Genomic DNA, 19,479 nt, shown 5'->3' on the forward strand with positions numbered 1-19,479 from the left:
GGTCCTACAATTTGTGAGAACTTTTCTATGAAGCGTCTATAGTATGCACACATACCTATGAAGCTTCTTAGTTCATGAAGATTCCTTGGTTTAGGCCATCCTTTTATTACCTTTAACTTGGATAGAACCATTTGGATGCCATCTTGAGAGATAATGTGACCTAAATACTGAATCTCTTGCAAGAAAAATTCACTTTTCTTTCGATTAACATAAAGTTTATTCTCTCTTAAAACTTGAAATATTACCTGGAGGTGTTGCTTGTGTTCCTCCAATGAATTAGAGTAGATGATAATATCATCAAAGAACACTCCAGTGAAGGTTCGATGAGGTTTGAACAGCTTCTCCATCAAGCGGTTGAATGTGGCTGGTGCATTGGTCAAGCCAAAAGGCATGACAATGTATTCGTAAAGACCAAATGTAGTAGGAAATGCGGTCTTTACAATGTCTTGATCAACTATCCTTATTTGATAATAGCCACTTTTTAGGTCAACCCTACTGAAGTAGGTCAATCCTTGTAGCTTATCAAATAGGTCTTCTACCCGTGGAACGGGAAACCTATTCTTGATAGTGATCCTATTTAGTGCTCTATAGTCGACACACATACGATATGTTCCGTCTTTCTTTTGCACTAATAGCATAGGTGAGCAAAATGGAGATGATCTTGGCCTAACCATACCCTTCTCAACTAACTCATGCACTTGCCGCATAATCTCCTCTTGCTGATCTTGAGAAACTCTATAAGGAGGTTTATTAGGCGGTGAACTTCCTGGAAGAAGTTCAATTGCATGGTCATCATTACCTCGTTTAGGAGGTAGCTCACAAGGGATGTTGTCAATAAAAAAATCTTGAAACCCCTTGAGAAAATTGGATAACTCTAATTCCTTTTGGTTGCTTTTATTTTCTTTTGCTAAAGCATTAGGTTCATTTTGAGAGTCTTTAACAAAAATCATGTACACGGAAATAGAGCTCTTTATTGACTTGTTGAAAGTTGGTGTATGTACAATGGGGATGGTGTTACCCATTTCCTGAGCATCTATATACATGTCTTTTTCCCTGAACTTAAAGGAGATTCTCCTTTCAGGAAATTTAACATCGGCAGCCAGGCGGTCAAACCATGGTGCCCCTAGGATTACATCCTCATGCTTGAGAGGAGAGATAAAGAAGTCCTCTTTGTCCACATAGACTTGGACATGAAGCCTCAATTTCCCGATTAAGGGAGTGACTGAAGCTTCTTGCCCCTTGAAGGCACTGTCTGTGGGTAGGACATCTCCCATCTCGTAGGATTGTATTCCTAGCTTGGTGGCCAACTCTATAGATATAAAATTGTGAGTAGAACCAGGGTCAAAGAGAATAAAAGCATCATGTTCTCTTACCTTTCCCCAAGCATGGCATAGAGGAGATCCTTTGTGGTGAGTTTGGTGAGTCTCCTCCTCTTGGATTTCAACCAAGGAAGCTCTAGGAGGATCTTGGCCGCACTTGAAACACCGGTTATCCTTACGATAACGCTCAAGCTCTTCAGGAGAGAGTTTATTCTTAACTTTGTAAACTCCCTTCACTTTAGCTTTGTTGGAGTTGCCCTTAGTAGACTTTTGGACATTGTCCTTCCCCTTAGGCTCATTGGAACCCTTGTTTTCCGGGGGCTTATTATTTCTTTTTGCCCCCGTTTGGAAATTGATTCGAGAGGCGACCATAGTGTGGTGTATTACCGCCGATATGGTACGTGGTCTTTGGGAGTTGACATACTCCGCCATTTCTTCGGTTAAGCCTGCACAAATTGTTGCTTTTTCTCTCCAAAATCCAACTTTTTGAAGACAGTGGCTTTGAGTTGTAGGTCCCAAAACTTGTCTACATATTTGTGGATAGATTCATTGGGAGAGAGATTTAAGCTTCGCCATTCGGTGAGTACTTTGTCTTTGGCATCGGTGGCCAAAAACAGCTTCATAATGGAAGCTCTTAAAGCTTTCCTTGTTCGTGGAGCTTCACCATTGGCTCGTAGGCTACACCACCATTGTCTGGCGGACTTTTGAAAGTGCATAGCTACATGGCGTAGCTTAGAGGACTCCGTGAAGACCTCATCTCCAAACGCCTCATCGAATTGTTGGATAAAGGCCAAGACTTTGTCCGTAGCACCAAAGGTACCATCATAGGTAAGGAAAGAGATGCTCTTCCCTCCCTCTTTGAATTTCTTCAAATTGGACGACCTCTTCCATGCGGCATAGGATTTCCTATGGCCTCTTCTTTTTGATGGTTCAAAGGTTCCACCATCACTTTCTTCAGAAGGTGAAGAATTTGAAGTAGGTGGAGAAGAGGGTGACCTCTTTCTTACCTTTTTATTGTCTTTATCTTTGTCATCTTCACCATAGCTTTCATAAGAGGAAGAGGATGAAGAAGATGGAGAAGAGGGTGTCCTCTTTCTCGCCTTTTTCTTCTCTTGCTTTTTATCATCCCTCTTTGAATTATGGCGTGGAGAAGAGTGTGATGGTCTTCTCCGCTTTGGTGGTGATGGAGAGCGTTTAGCCCGCCGTCTTCGTGGAGCCATCTCCGCCGAGGTGGCGGGAGACTCGCTTCTTTCTCGTTCCTTCGGTGGAGGCTCTTGAGTTCTCCTTTGGGAAGGAGATGCATCATCAAGAAGTAAATTCTTGAGCCCTTCATATGGATTCTCTTCTTCTTCCCGAATCAGAGAGAGACCTCTTTTGATAGTCTCACAAGGAGGCTTCCTAGGTTTTCTCTCGTCATGGTGATGATCTTGGAGAATCCCGTGAGCACGGAGCTGTCGTTGCACTTCACTTTGGAGAGATGGATTGCCCATGGCTTGTTGAAGCCTAGAAACAAGATAGTTAACAAGCATTGAAGCATCATTAGTAGCTTGCTCATGAGAAAAATCAAAGTTATCAACATTAATTTCACTCTCTTTACTATTGTCAGCCATTCTAACAACTTTTAGGTGTACTTTGGCACTTCAAGACCTAGTTGCTACTCCTCTTTACCCCTTTAGAAAAAGCACTCAAGCTACTGTACCCGCGGCTCGAATACCATTAATTGCAAGGAATAGAAGAGAGGGTCTTTCGACACCAAAACAGCACCGGCTCCTGTCAAGCTTCTAATAGCTCAATAGTGGTTAAGCCGTAGGCAAGCCCCGTAGGACTCCACTATTAAGACCATAGCTCTCGACAGTGATGCCCCGTTAACTGCACGAAGGCAGGCGCACTACAAGGCTGAAAAATCCCTATTCTACTTACTCACAAGCAATTAATAATACCAACCATTTGTAGCTAGCTTGAGGACCTCCCTTCTTGAGCAAGAAAAGAGAAACCTTGAGCTCTGATACCAATGTAACATTTAATGGCCTAAATAACTTATGTGTAGCGGAAATTAGGATGAACATAGTGCGCATTTCATTAGAATAGATTCCTAATGAGAATTACAAGAGTGCTTGGGTGGAGAGAGCAACAAAAATCATAACACCTAGTTAGATAGCATCGACAATACTTTCAAAAGAGAGAGAAATTAAGCTATTGACAACAGTTGAGGACCGGATTTTCATGGAGCCGGTCCCCCCTCCAAAAGGCTTTGTATTATGGTTTCTCACATCAAGAGATACATTGGACAATACAATTCTTTGTGTTCCTTCAAGACTAGCTAGTGCAATGAAGATGGAGACTTCATGCACTAAGAAAAACACTTAACAAACAAAACTTGAATTATCCCCATTCTCAGACCCAAGACCTCACACACCTTCGAAGATGGTGAGAGCTAGCAGGGTATGAGAGTAGATTGAGAGGAAGAAGGAGTATCTTACTAGAAAGATGTACATCTCCTCACATAATCACTCATATGTAGCATAGCTTAGCTTAGTAATTAGCTTGGTAGAGGAAATGAGCATGCATTGAATCTTGGCTCTTGGTTGGATTTGCATACACATGTCAAGAGAGTGTTGATGTAGGCTTCTATCTCACAAGCTTGGAGTAGGTGATGAGTTCTCCATTAAAGCTTGGGAAGAGATAGTCTTCTCTTTCTTCACACGTGAGCTTGTGTGAGTGTGTGTGTGATAATGCCCTAAAAAAATCAGCCCCCTCTCTCTCTCTTGGGCGAGCCCTCTTTCTAATTGCTCTTGCTGAAGCCTCATTGGCCCTCCCTAAGTCAAGCCAATTACAATTAAGCAGCATAAGTGATAGCCTTCTGACATGTGTCCCCCTTTCCCTTTTTGTGAGAGATTTAGGTAATTAAATAATTAAACTAAACTCTCATTGGACCCCTTTGCCTCCTGGCCAATAGGAATCAGGCAAGCCATGGGGCTCCTGAATGCTCATTGGACCCCTTGGGAGACTGCCCAATAGTCTTCTAGGAGACTTAATTCTCATTGGTTTCTTTTATTAAATGTTTATAAATTAATTAAACTATATTTACTCTAGCTTAATTCTCATTGGTCCACTTCAAGGGTCATCCAATAGAAATTGGGCACACCTTGTGGGCATCTGGCCTAGGGAGCTGACATGTGTCCCTCATTCCGTTTGTGTAAAGGGAGCCTGTGTGTGTGTGTGTGGCTTTCTCTCTCATCCCCTACCTTTAGGGCTCACCCCCTCCCATGTAGGGATGTGCAAAGACTTTTAGGGCACACACAAAGCATCCAATTTTCCCTAGGGTTGACCTTTGGACACAACCTTTGAATTTTGGAACCTTAGCATTTTGGAAGTCTTAATGGGCTGAACCTTAGGGTCTTTTTAGCCCATTGTTGAACATGGCTCTTTTGCAGATGGCCCCCCCTTTGGATCCCTATTTTCCCTCCTTTGGATCCCTACTATGGCCGGTCTGCTAGCTTAACCAATATTCTAGCTTTTTCTCCCCTGGACTTCCCCACATTAAATGATCAGTTTAATATGAGAAAATCATTTAGGAGAATTAGATATTGATTATTATGATACGCTGAGCTGGCCCGCAACACGATACACACACTCTTTGTGGCGCTCTGTTCTCTATCCGTGGTCCCACCCACAAGCGCGAATTGGGTACAGCATATGCCCTGCATAGTGTTATCCACACACACACACGCAAGCTGGCTCCGACTTAGCCCGCCAATTTGCTAGTCCTAACTTGGCATGAGTCGGCTTGACTCAACACGCTCACACACACACACACCAAATAGTCACTTGGCTGGTTTTTTGCATCAGACCCAACACACCCACACTCATCCCCTATTGGCCCCGCCTTGATCACCACCTACCCTTTGTTTGTTGTGACTCACAAGGCTCATCACTTTGTGATAGCTACCAATTCGCGCCCATGCACCGATTGTAGATGCATTCAGTAAACTTGTGCATACTTGATCAGGCCATGATACAACAACCCACACACAGAGGAGCACGGGCTCTCAACTCTCAAGGACTCCTTTTCCTTGCCCACTACCTGTCACCATCTGCCCTTCATATGCAGGCTGCCAATTGCGCCCCATCCAGTACCCACAAGTTTTGTAACCTTACCCACATGCACCTCATTCTACATATGCCTCTCTGGCCCGCACCCGTGGCTTGTGCTCGTTCAGAAACCTCCCTCCCGTGCCTTGTACACTGTGCGACTCACGATGCCAGCTTAGAGGAAAAAAGGAAAAAAAAATATTTGCTTCTTTTGGGAATAAAAGATAAGATGTCATTCCCACCCCTTTATGCAATTCATCCTAACAAAGTTTTGCATGGAATTGGATTGAAAGTGTTGAGGTTCTAAGGCTAAGCATGAGATTTGGTATGTATTGAAAATTCATCAATCCCTCTTTAACACTAAATTCAAGCATTATTTTGAAGAGAAATTGGCATTTGAAACTTAATCAAAATTTCATTGACCACTACGATAGAGAGAGCTAACCATTCTGTTCATCATCTTCTTTTCTCTCTTTGCTGTGTATACCACACTCACTATACGAAAAAAAAAGGCAAAGCATCGATTGTGTATGATGATTTTGAACACCTCTATGCATAAATGTACGTCATTATATCTATTTTTTGGCTTATGCATTGAGCTAGCGCCACCTTGATTGAAAAATTGGGTGATTCTTCTCAATGAAATGCACTATAAGATCTACTTGAGAGCTACATTGGATCAAAAAGTTGATGCTTGGTCAGGACTTTGTTCTTGGACTTGAATTTGTTTGTTATATTCTAGTGCTTGAATTAAATTGAAAATCATTGCAAAGCACTAAAATGAAGCTTGTTTGGTAGCCAAGAAAGAGCATTAAAATTTTGGGATTGTGGTTGATTTTTTTGGATGTTCAAATGCTAAAAAGCACTAACAATTGAGATTTATTTTGAAGGGATGTGGCAGGAGTGTGAATTCATTGATCCAAGAAGGGGTCATCATTACAAAATATTGCAAAATGTGGCTACTTAGAGCCATTCCAATCATTTTGATTAAAAGTTGTATATGTGTTAGCTCATAGCTTGGTCAAAAATTAATTTTTTCATTTCGAGCTAGTATTTACCCAACTTTTTTGAGCTTTCAAGTACAAATTTGGCTATTGAGAGCCATTCACGTTCATTCCTTTCAAGTTTCAAACATCTCTAGCTCATAGATTGCTCTAAAATTGTAAAATTTCATGTGAGCTAGTGTTTAGCCAGCTTGTTTGGAGAATTTAATTGTAAAATTTGGCTTTCAAGAGCCACTTAATTTCATTCAAAAGTTGCATTATTTTCAGCTCTTGGCTTGTTTTTCCATATTTCAAGTTGAGCTAGAAATTAATCAAACTTTGAATCACACATGAGAGATTGTAAAAATTGTAAAATTTGCTTATGTAGAAGTTCATTTTATCTCTCTCATGGTTGTTATTTATGAATAAATTCGCTATCAAAGAGCATCATGTGCATAACCAAAGGCACTTTTTTCCCTTGGATTTTCTCCCTTTGGCAAAATTCGGGTATGCAAGACCCTAGCTTTAGGTTTTCATTAATGTTTTTTGTGTGCTTTTTGATTTCAATAAAAGAACTTTGAAGCTTGTGTTTACACTTAGCTTCAAATCAGCTTCTTTTGCAAATAAAAAGATCAAGAGACTTCTCTACAAAGGGGATGCTTGCTCAAGAATGCACAAAGAGCATGAATAGGTGTAATCCTTCCATGATTTTGCTCTCTTCTCATCTCTTCATTCTCTTGTTTGGCTTAAGTGAAAGTTTGCTTCTAATCTATGGTTCTTTCATGTTCAAAAGCTAGGCATACTAAAGTTTCAACACTTTGCTTTGTGAAAATTAACTCATCAGGTTTCATGTGTGCTAATCATAGGTAATTGGCCTTGACCTAAGGTTAATTTAGTTATATTTCTCATTAGTCCTAGACTCTTAGTGATATTCTTAATACTCCATTCATTTTTAACATGACCTAGGGCTATGATTAGGCTTGAGTCCTTTAGTCCAATTGCCATTAGCATCTCATGTTGGAAGCAATAAAAAAAAGTGCTAAATAATGAAACAATGAATCAAAAAGGTGTCAAGACCAAGTAGCAAAAATCCTACTAGACACATGAAAATCAAAATCTTTATGTTATGTTGTATCTATGTGAGGCCTAGCACCTTCTTGGCACTTGGCAGGCGAGGGGAGTCACCTTGGCTCGCTTGGTCAAGGCCCTAAACCAATGTCCTGGGCTGATAGGGGTTAGCCGTCACCTTGGTAGGCTAGTAGGCTTTTGGAACACCTTCTTGAGGGTTCAAGGATCCGAGAGTCGCACCTAGACTTGCCTTGGGTGGTAGCCTTGTATTGTGCTTTACGTTTTTCAATGAATGACAAAAACAAACTTCCATGAGCTTCAAAAAAGCTGTGACAATGTCCTAATAGATTAGCAGCTTTTTTATAGCCATAGACATGTAGACTTGAATGATTTATTAATATTGGTCACATAGTTTTTAGGCTAGTACGTTTATGAAATTGCATTAGTCTAGGGTGTTAATTGATTGCTTGTGTTTCATGCATAAAACTGAAGTTTCAAGTGGTTTAATTTTCACAATAGTTTAAGTGTTTTTTTGCTTTATGTTGTCTAGTTTTGACAATGATTCACCCATCTTTTAGAAGCAAAAAATTCACTTTGCATGATTGAGCATTGTGCTTCATGTTTTATTCATTCTTGGTGGCCTTTGACGCTCATTACTTGTTCTTATGTTTTGTAGCTTAACATTTCTTCCATGGACTTGCTTTCTACCATGTCACTGTGTCTTGCTTCACTGGCACACAAGGACGTGAGCCAAATTAGGAAGGGGGGAATGTTAGTAGCGTCTAACACAGGCTACACCAAATATGCATCAAGCGAGAGATATCTATGGATGTCAGAATATTTCCCACTCACTTTGTATAAGTCTTGGGCTCATTTGGAGTTCCAAAGTTGTAGATGATAGTTTGAGGGCTCAAGCTTAAACCCATAGTCGAAGGGATTGTGGTGAAAGACCTTAAAAGGAAGCCTTTAGGCAAGGAGGCTTCATTCTTGAGTATTCACTCTTGAGGATCCACTTTTGAGAGCTCCCTCTCTCTAGAGTGTTCACTCTTTGGCCTAGCCTTGAGATTAATGTCTATGCTTGAGAGGCTAGTGCTAACCATTGTAATTAGAGTAAGCTCTTCTTGATCAATCTAATTCTTTTTTTCTCATTAATCTACTTATTCTCTACATTTCATCTTGTCATGAAGTAGTATTACACTTTCATTATTCTAGATTTGAGAGATGTATGTACTTCTTGTAAGTAACCACTCTTATCTCTCTGTGAGGAATTGATTTGTGATATTTAGCATCACAAATTAGGTCGATTAAGTTGGGTCTTAATTTTGTAATTTGTGTGTGTGCCCTATTCGTTGCTTGTATGTAGATAGGTTTTATGAAGCTCTAGCACCATTCACCTCCAGACCTGCCTACATTGCAAATGACCTGACGAAAGAAGAAGAAGAGATTTTGTTAAGCTTATTGAGAGAATAACGAGGTATCTTTGCTTGGTCTTATACGGATCTTAAGGGGCATCAAGCCTTCATGGGACATTGTGGATAAAGTTCACGCTATTTTTGATTTTCCTAGACCAACAACAGCCAAGGGGCATAAAGCCTTCATGGGACATTATGGATATTACAAACTATTCATTTACATATATTCTATAATTGCAAAACCCATGTACAACATGATCACACACTTTAAGTGGATTGATGAGTGTGCAGAATCCTTCATGAAGCTTAAGCAAGCTCTCACTTCAGCTCCTATACCGAAAGCACCAGATTGAATTAGATATTCCACATACATGTAGATGCTTCCAATTTTTCCATCGGATATATATTAGCTCAAGCAAGAGATGGGAAAATTGATTTTCCTATTTTTGATGCTAGCTGACAAATGTATATGGCAGAGAAAATCAATACAACCACCAAAAGGGAAGGATAGGAATGATCTATGCCATGCGAAAGTATAGACATTACCTATTGGCTAACAGATTTGTGGTTTTTGTGGACCACCAATCCTTATTGTACTTGGTCAACAAGCCATGCAACACATGAAGAATAGTAAGATGGTTCATCATTCTTCTAGGATTTGATTTCATTGTAGTTGTGAAAAAGGGAACCACTCATCAAAGAGTAGATCATTTGTCAAGAATTGTTTCAAGAGAACCACCTAAGGGTATAGATGATGATCTACTAGATGCATATCTGTTCTCCGTAGAAATGATACCTCGATGGTCGGAAAACATGGACCATAGCTGAAGTGGACTCCCAAATACTACCTCCTATTACAATCGGGTTAATTGAGCGATCGGCTATGTATCAATTACTAGCTGGAAGGTTATGCAAAAGAAATCGAGATGGAATATTGATGTTGTGCATTAATCCTGAGGAGAAAACCCAATGCCTAAGTCAAGCACATATTATGGTAGTAGGGCTTCACTTTGTGGAGGACCAAACTATGCAATGGATCTTGAGACTTGGAGTATGTTGGCCAACTATGAGGAGAGATATTCATTCATTTGCAAAAAATTGTCCTCAATGTCAAAAACAAGCACCCATACCTCATGTACCGTTGTTCCAAATGTTGCATGTTCCTAAGTGGAGTAACTATCTACTTACTTACTTATCAAACCGAACATTTCCTGAGGATATGAGTAAACACCGCCAAAGAGCAATTGAAACTGAAGCAAGATACTATGCTCTTATTGGAAACCAATTGCATCGGAGAGGTAACGATTAACGCTTGCATCTTTATGCAAATGAAAACGAATACATTCCTATTATAGAACAAGCACATGCTAGATTAGCGGGAGGTCACTTTTTCTAGTGAAACCACCGCAAGAGAAATCTTAATGGCAAGCATATGATGGCCAACACTTTTTGCAGATGCCAAGGAGTATGTTTGAAGGTGTGATGCATGTCAACGAGAAAAAATGCCAACCTGTGTGGATAGTATGCCCTTAAGACCAATGATGGGGGATAGAGCTTTTGCAAAATGGGATATAGATTTTGTTGGGCCAATACAGCCACCTACTTATAGAACCCAAGCTCAATATATCATTGTAGCTACGGACTATTTGACCAAGTGGGCCGAGGCTAAAGCAACTCAAAAGAATGATGCAAGAACCACCGCCACATTCTTATATGAGTATGTGCTCACAATATATGGACTACCAATAGAAATATTTAGTGACAGGGAAACTCATTTCCTTAATGAAGTAGTTGAGGATCTACTAAATGAATTTATGGGCATCCATAATAAATCTTCTCCCTATCATACACAAGCAAATGGACAAGCTGAGCACACAAATAAAAATCTTAGCTCGGTGTTGACTAAAGTGGTTAGTTCAGGAAGGACAGACTGGAAAATGAATCTCCATGCTACTCTATGGGCTTATTGAGTTTCATTCAAAACAGGTTTAAATGCTACACCCTTTAATCTTGTTTATGGTCTTGATGCCATACTTCCAATAGAATTACTATTGCCACACTAAGGGTAGCTAAGCATCTCGAGTAGACTGGACAGGAATTGTCAGAGAGACTTGAAGATTTAGAAAAGCTAGATGAGTAAAGGCTTACTGTTGTAGCTTAGATCTATGCACAAAAGTGAAAAACAAAAACAAATTTTTGATTCCCATTCAATTACAAAAATCTTCAAAAAAGGGGACTTAGTTTTAGTCTATTCCCTTAAGCAACACATTCCCAAGTTTAAGAAAAAGGAAAACGGATCGTTTGTCATTGAAGAGGTGTCTTCTTGAAGTGGAGCAGTTGAGCTGTCCACCCTAGATGGTGAACCACTGGCTAATTAGATTAGTGGATGTCGTTTAAAGAAGTATAATCTGCCACTAACCAATGAATTGCTAGAAAGGATACATAGAACTAAGCAAAGAAAGATAAAATGACAACAGGTTATTGATGAAGCCCAAGAGGAAGCTCGGTTTGGAGTACTCAAAAGGAAATATTTTCTCAAAAATCAAAAAATACATATCCCCATCAACACTCTGGGAATAGATGACCAAGTATGGGAATTGCAGAAAGATGCACTGTCAACAGAAGATGAATGGTTGGATGGAATGGACCTTCGCATCAAAGTACAATTGAATACTCATAGCACAAATGCATTGGTTGATACAGGAGCTCAAGTAAATGCAGTCAGTTCTTCCACACACAAGAAATCAACAAGTCAATCATTGACATCAGGAATAGCGGCTATCAAGGGATGCAACAATAACCCAACACCAACTATCAAACAATCATCAAAAAATAGTCTTTTTTGGTTAATTTTCATCATTTTTCTTGATATTAGGACTTAAAAATAGAGAAATCCAACTAAAAGAATAAAGTTATATTTTCAATGGATTTTTTTAATAATTGAATTTTCACTTTTCTTTTTTAGCACAATTTGTTTTTTTTTCAATAAACAGGTCAAAAATAAATAATAAATAGCAAATGAGCTCAGATGGAAAAACTAAAGATACGTTGATGATCAAAAGGACAAGACGGACAGACATAAAAAATTTCAATCAAATTGACAGATGGAAGCAGGAAGCCTAAATTAGGCGGCCAGGCCTACTTTTGCAGAATGAGCTATAGGAATCCAATTGGGAAACTTTTTGAGCCTAACATAGATTTCATGGCCTAGTAGGACTAACCGGGGAATTTGGGGAAAAAAGGTTCGGGAAGTTTGAGTATAGATACCCAAGATAGTCTAAAATCACCTCATTTCCACTGGTCGCCTTTGGAGAGAGAGCTTTTTGACCTTCTTTGCGTGTATTTTCTGGCGTCCACAGTCACATGTTTATAGTACCGTCTCACACGATACATGAGGGGTAAGTTCTATACCTATCAATGATCCATTCTGTACGGTCGGTAGCTAGTCTAAACCCCAGGGAAAAACCTTAGAATCCGAGCAGTGCACGAAGATCTATGACCAAAAACTCACCATAGCGGCCTGTCAGCTCAACCAAATCAGACCAGACTTGAACTGTAGCATACCCCTAGATGGTAGAGCACTTCTATCTCACCAGGTGAACATTCGACAGGGATCAAGGGGGGTCCCATGTAGAAAATCTAGGCTTTTGGAAGATGCCAAAATTGTATTCTGACTCCACAGACAACTTATAGACTGGGTATATACACAATGTATATGGTTGTTTTCATATAATCAATCAAGGCAATCCCTCTGAAAGCTAAAAACTGCTCGAAGGCTACAAAGCATCAAATTTGACATACGAAGTCAAATTGACTCCAAATAAACCAAAGCTGGATGAGTTGCTTTTCAGGACTATGTAGTGGACAAGTCCATAGCCTCAAAAGTGGCTAACCAACTCCACAGGCCCAGTAGTCACAAAAAATCGGTGATTTCAAAGTCGACATAGCACGAAGTGATGCGCACAACACAAAACTTTACCAAATTCAATTTAGGACTTGTAACAGGTGTATAGAATATGTTTAGGTCAAAATTTTCAAGTTATGGAAGAAAAAGTTATCTGCTCTAAATAATCACGATTATTTACTTTTCCAATATTTTGGCTTCAAAATGGTACCATCACCTCACCTTTCACTTGTTCACACTTATTACATGATGCCACCTTTCAAGTATGAGCCAAAATGATCCATGATAAGTTCAAAAATTGACAAAAAAACGCAAAGAAGTCCTTTCAAACCAATTTTTGAGTTATCAATCACATTTTTTCATCCAAATCACCTCATATCACATACACAGGGTCTACATCATGCCTAGAATCAAGTTGCACAAATAAAAGTACATTTTGATGAAAAAGTTAATAATCGCAATTACTTACTTTTTTGCCAGGATGGGGGGAGATCGCAACTTTGCCTTCCTGGGACAAAAGCACATGGTGTCCTAAGCCCACACTAACCAAGTTTGAACAAATTTGGAACTCAAAATCTCAAATTTTCTTTATATCTACTATTTCAAACGGAAAGCCTAAATCTAGCACCATTCTCATCATGTGCACTCAAATGAGCCCACACTTCACTCAGAGTATCTAATTGATGTCTATTTCAAGCGCATGATGCTGATAGCCGTTTTTTTGGCTCTTTGTAATTGCCACAGTGAGTTACCTCACCCTACCAAAATCACCCAAACACTATGGCTATCCCTACCATTTCACTGCAAATAGGCGTGTGTGAGTTAGGGGGCTTTTCCTATATTTTTCTTAAAAACCCTCAGCTAGCTAGTCACTGGGCTAGGTGAGCCAAAAAAAATAAAAAAAATAAAAAAATAAAAGTATATTATGGCCTCTTTGTGTGTAAATATTTCATTGTATATATGGCCTAAATATAGGGATTTTTTATAATTATTTTGGTATTTTATTTAAATATTTCTACTTAGGTGTGTGTTTTATTAAACCTATGTACACCTTCTTTCATCCTCTTACACCATAATTTTATTTTTTTGCCAATATGTACATACTCTAACCTCATATTTTTCCTTTATACAAATCACTTCCACATTTTCACCCTCACCCTCGTGAAAACAAAAAATTGATTTCTACTCATTGGTTACTTTTATTATATTATTTACTTGCATACATTTTCCTCTTTCACCCAAAATAATTCAAGGAGGGACCATATCATATGATTCCAATATCTTTCCATATCCATAACTCCTCCATATTTTTATTATTATTTTTACTCATTATTCTAACACCATGTGCTCATTGAGCTAAAGTCCATGAATAGTCCATACACTAGTCCCACCATGTATATATTTCTTTATTCACCAATAATCCTCCTCCATGCATGTGTCAAGGGCAACTTGGATGCTTTGTATTATGATATGACAAAGGAGGGGCTCACTCTTGGATGCATTGTACAAATTCAACAAAGGAGGGGTCCACTAAAAGACTTTTGCAAGCATAAAAACAGGCTTTTTGGTGAGAATTTTGGCACCTATCTCCACTCCGAATTTGGAGCAGTGGTCAAAAGAGAAAATGTAGCCCACACTTTGAATAATCACCTCAAATTTTTTCATGATTTTTGGAGCTACCAGCGGTGAGCTATGATTTTTTGAGTGGACCCCAGTCTGCCCACTTTTTTCACAAGTAGCCCATAGTCTTCTCTCACCTCTTTCCACACTTCTACACACACACACACACATTTCTCTCAATCCCTCACTCAAACCTGCACCTTCAATGGTTTCTCTCACCTTCTTCACCATTAACCTCCCCACTTACTCCCATAGCTCTCATATGAGCTCTCCATGTACATACACCATCTCTATGCCTCTCTCTATTATCTCCAAAGTACAATTCCATCTTACTCCTTATATATATACATAAATTCAGCATGTGTACCATGCTTAACCTCTGCAAATCAAAAGATCTCATCAACGGAATTACCATTTTCATCACGATGATCAACCTTGGCAGCGGTGGCGTAAAGAAGAGAAGACGAAGAAGAAGATCGATGGTCATTTAAGAACCTACACAAGTAAGTCCAAAACTTCTTCAAGCTTCACCATCACAAGGATTTGTTCACTTCATTCAACCATCTTACTCCAACCATCCCACCCATTCTACCCATTGTAAATATATCATTAACTTTCTAGTGATTACTAACACTAACCACTAACATACTAACACAAAATAGCCATTGACCTAACCATAAAAGACACCTCACCTCAAGACATGTGTATAGTAACTCTCTCTCTCTCTCTCTCTCTCCCTCTCCTTACTTACTTTCACCTTATCTACCATCAATAATGCTCTCTTTTGAGCCCACACCCATGACTCAAGCAGACAAAGAAGGCCCACAATGTTTTGATATTCAAAAAAATCATAATCTTGATTTGTTAGCTTGTAAATTAGGATTTCCAATAATCCTAATGAGGGGTCTCCAACCTATAAATAGGCCCCTCTCCTTCTTGCAAAACAACCTCCAATATCTCACATAGCACCCCAACACTCTATGCGTGAGGAGAGACGTAGGTGTAGCAACCACTTGTGAGCTTCACTCTTGGTGTGAGAGAAGCCTTCAAGCTACACATTGCAAGTGAGAGAGCGTTGAGTTCCACAAATCTCAAAACCACTATTGTATATGCTCCTTCATCATCAATAAATTGAGGTTTGGTGCATCAAAGGCGTGATTCGACGTTCAAATCTTCGTCCTTCTATTTGTGCAATACGGTTTGGTGAATTCAAGGTGACTTGTGTATTTTGAGTTTTTATCGGTTGATCTTGATTTTAGGAAGTGTTTTAGTGTGTTTTTCATTACCAATTTTGTGTCCATTGTAAGAGGGTATTGTGGTGAGAGGTCTCCCACACCCTAAGACAGTGTGTGTGTGTGTTTTGGCAATGTTTAGCAATCACTAAGCATTGAGTGAGTTTTGTACAAGTTCTACGATAGCATCATAACGAACCATCTCCATTTGCAAGTCACAAATAAGGTATTACGCAAGATCCTTTTCTCTCTCTCTCTTCCCCTTGCTCTAGCTCTCTCTGGTCCATTTTGTGTGTGTCTTGGTGTGAGGTTGCTTGTGTGTGTTGTGTGGTGCATCTTCTTGGTTGTGCCAAAATCTCTCTTGCGTCCTAGTTCGCATACCATAACTAGGTGGTGCCCCTATCTTGTTTGGGTTTGGCTGTGGGTTTGTTGTTGTGTTGTGCTTGTGGTTGCCCCAGCCCCAATTGAGCAGCACGGGAGCCTTGAGGGGTGTTTAGAGGTCGCCTCTCTTGTTGCCCGCCCCGGACCGCCTCAATTTTGGTGCCCCCACTGAGGAAAGGCTTGTGTATGTTTTGTGTAGGCTCAACCTTTAGCATAATCAAGTAGCTTGCATGAATCACGAGAATTTGTATGATCCCTTCATTCCCATTGCAAGGCAAAAGGTACACATAATTGTTAGTACTAAGTTGCAATTTCAACGTGTAATTCGTAGAATTTTAGGTCCTCTTAGGTTGGCAGAGATAAACGCATCAGTAAATCCTTTTATTTTGCCTCTCATTAGGTACGACCTTAGTTTGGACGTCTATATTTTTGTTTTGTTTTAAGCATAAGGTCATGCATAGACAATGGATAATGGCCCAAGAATAGAGGTTTTCCCCTTTCATTTCACTCCACACATTAGAATAAACATTGCAATTAGTAGAAAAATCCATTTTCAACAACGTATGGTGTTCATGTTTGGTGCCCAAAGAGTAGGAGAAATTCTCGCGTCACCAAACCCTGTCATCCTACCTCTCATTGATTATCATAGGTCATTTGATGTGAATATTTTTATTTTGTTGTAGAATAGATTGCAATTTAGAGAATATTATTGTGTAGATCTTTTAAAGAAAGAAAAAGCAAAACGCGTCACTTTGGAATCAATTCAATGGAGAACCAACGCCAAATGTCTGGATATCCTCTTTTCTTTGGAGAGCCTGGAGAGGATGCAGAATTATTTTTGGCAAATTTCAAGATGTCTTGTCGTATCAAGAGGATAGTAACTGATCAAGAACGTGTAGAAATGTTTGAGGTAGTCCTTAGGAAAGATGCTAGCACTTGGTTTGACTCTTTTCCTGAGGAAGTTAAAGAAAATTACATGGAAGTTGTCAATCATTTCAAGAGATACTTCTTTGATCCCCAAAACACTCAAAAGCTATGGCAAGACATTATTTCTCATAAGCAAAAAGACTTAGATGACTACTACTTGTACAAGCAAGAGTTCCTACGTCTTTGGGCTCTATGGATACGAAATGTTGCTAACCCTGGTGATGGTGCAGAATTTCTAAAGAAGGAGAGGTTCATAGCCGGACTCTTTCCTGACCTTAAGGTAAAAGTTGAGGCGGGTGCACCTGCTACCTTTGATGCAGCTGAAACTAGGCTGCTGAGAAATATAGGAAACTCAAGTGCTTAAGGGGGGAGGTTCCAATAGAAGGTCTTAGACCCAAAGGTAAGTCACAAGCATCAACATCTAAGGAGCTTCCTGAGGTAACGGTTGAAGTGATTGAGAAGTTAAATGAATCCTTAAGCAGCCTGTCAATTCACCTTGCACAAGCCATAGGTCCAAAGGGACAAGCAAAGAAGTTTGAAGAGCGAGACCCACGACCTAGGAGAGTCTTGCAATGTTGGAATTGCGGAGAGTCTGGACATGGGATGTATAATTGTCCTTGGCCCCGTGGAGAGCCAGGGAGACCTAACTTGAATTACCCAGTGATAAATGCAGGAGAAGGAGCTGGTCAACAACCAAGGCTTCTACAAAGGCCAAATGGACCAAGACCACCTCCACAAGGGGTAGAAGGAGTTCCACCTTTGCCAGATCCAAATGTGCATGTGGTAGAGGTGACAAATTCAAATGAGGTTGACATGGAAGCCAATGGCATTAAGCGTGGCCGACGAAAAGGTAAAGAGAACGAAGGAGTCACATCACAGAGTGACCATGGACAAGGCAAGAAGGCAAAGGAAACCAAGGAAACCAAGAGGACTCGACGTCGTATCAACCTCCAAGACTTCCCTCTTGGACATGGTATGGCTCCGTACAACTTGTTGGAAGACATGAGAGGTAAGGGTCCTGATATTTCATGGCCTCAATTTCTTGCATTATGTCCACAAGTTAGGAGGGATTTAACAAGGGCAGTTAGCACTAGGAGAAAGGTAAAAGAGAGTGTGCCTGTTGTAAAAATTGCACAAGCTGAAATGAATGAGGACATTACACCGGTGCTAGACTGTTACATCAAAGGGAGATTGGTTAGGAAAGGTCTAGTGGATGGGGGTGCACAAATTTGCATCATGACAGAGGGACTCATGCAAAGACTAGGCATGCACATCCATGAGACACCTGAAATCAAAGTGAAAATGGCAAACAATAGCAAGGCTAGGTGCGTAGGCATTTGTAAAAATGTTTTTGTGGAGGCCTTTGGCATTAAGAAGGCAGTGGATTTCTATGTCATGTCTACCAAGGGAAATGGTTACCCATTTATCCTAGGAAGACCATGGCTAATGAAAATGCGAGCTTTGCAGGATTGGGAAAGTGGAAAGCTAATTTGCAGGAATGACAATCACAAGAAGGTTGTCTTTGACATGAAGGAGCAACGCCAAGAGGAGCTCCATGAAGAATCATCTCAAAGTGAGACGGAAGAAGGTTGGACCGATAGCACTTCAGAAGAAGAAAGTAGCAGCACCATTACTGAAGAGGAGTCTTCCATCGAAGTCATGGGGGTAAGGTTTAAGCCAAGCAACCAAGAGACCTCTTGTCAAGGCTTGGAGGAGGTAGGTCCTCAAGAGAACGAAGGTGATCAAGATGAAGGGATGCTGGAAGGTATGCTATCAACAACACTTACAAACAATGAAAGAGAGGAGTTCAAATGTGTGCTAAGGAAGTTTCCTAGGCTTTTTGCTAAAGACTACACCGATGTGCATGGAGTAGATGCTGTTCAACACAAAATTGAGTTGAAGCCAGAGGCCACACCTAAGGCTCAGAAGCTACGAAGGCTAGGAGTCATCAAGGAGCGGGCTTTACTCAAGGAGGTAAGAAAGCTTCTAGCAGCAGGGTTCATTTATCCAGTGGAGAATTCAGAGTGGGTCTCTCCTGTTGTTGTCACTCCTAAGAAGAACGGCAAGTGGAGGGTGTGTGTGGATTACCGTCCCCTCAATGAGGCAACAAAGAGAGATCACTTTCCCCTCCCATTCCAGGATGAGATACTAAATGAGGTAGCTGGTCATGAGAAGTACACTGTGTGCGATGGTTACTCAGGTTACTTTCAAATAGGGATTGCACTGGAGGATCAATTGAAAACAACCTTTATCACTCCTTGGGGTTGTTATGCTTTTAGAGTCATGCCATTTGGTCTGACAAATGCTCCTGCAACATTCCAACGTTTCATGAATATGGTGTTTCAAGCATTCTTTGGAAAGTCAATTAGGGTGTTCATTGATGATTTCTGTATTTATAGCTCAAAATCATTGCATCTACAAAGGGTAGAACAAGGTTTAAAGAAGCTCTACGACATGGGAGGTCAACTCAACCCCGACAAGTGCCATATAGGTGAGGATGAAGTAATCTTGCTTGGTCATAAAGTTTCTTACAAAGGTATT

The sequence above is a fragment of the Adiantum capillus-veneris genome, chromosome 24, assembly GCF_014529385.1.
Source record: "Adiantum capillus-veneris isolate H3 chromosome 24, ASM1452938v2, whole genome shotgun sequence".
In the NCBI taxonomy this organism is placed as follows: Eukaryota; Viridiplantae; Streptophyta; class Polypodiopsida; order Polypodiales; family Pteridaceae; genus Adiantum; species Adiantum capillus-veneris.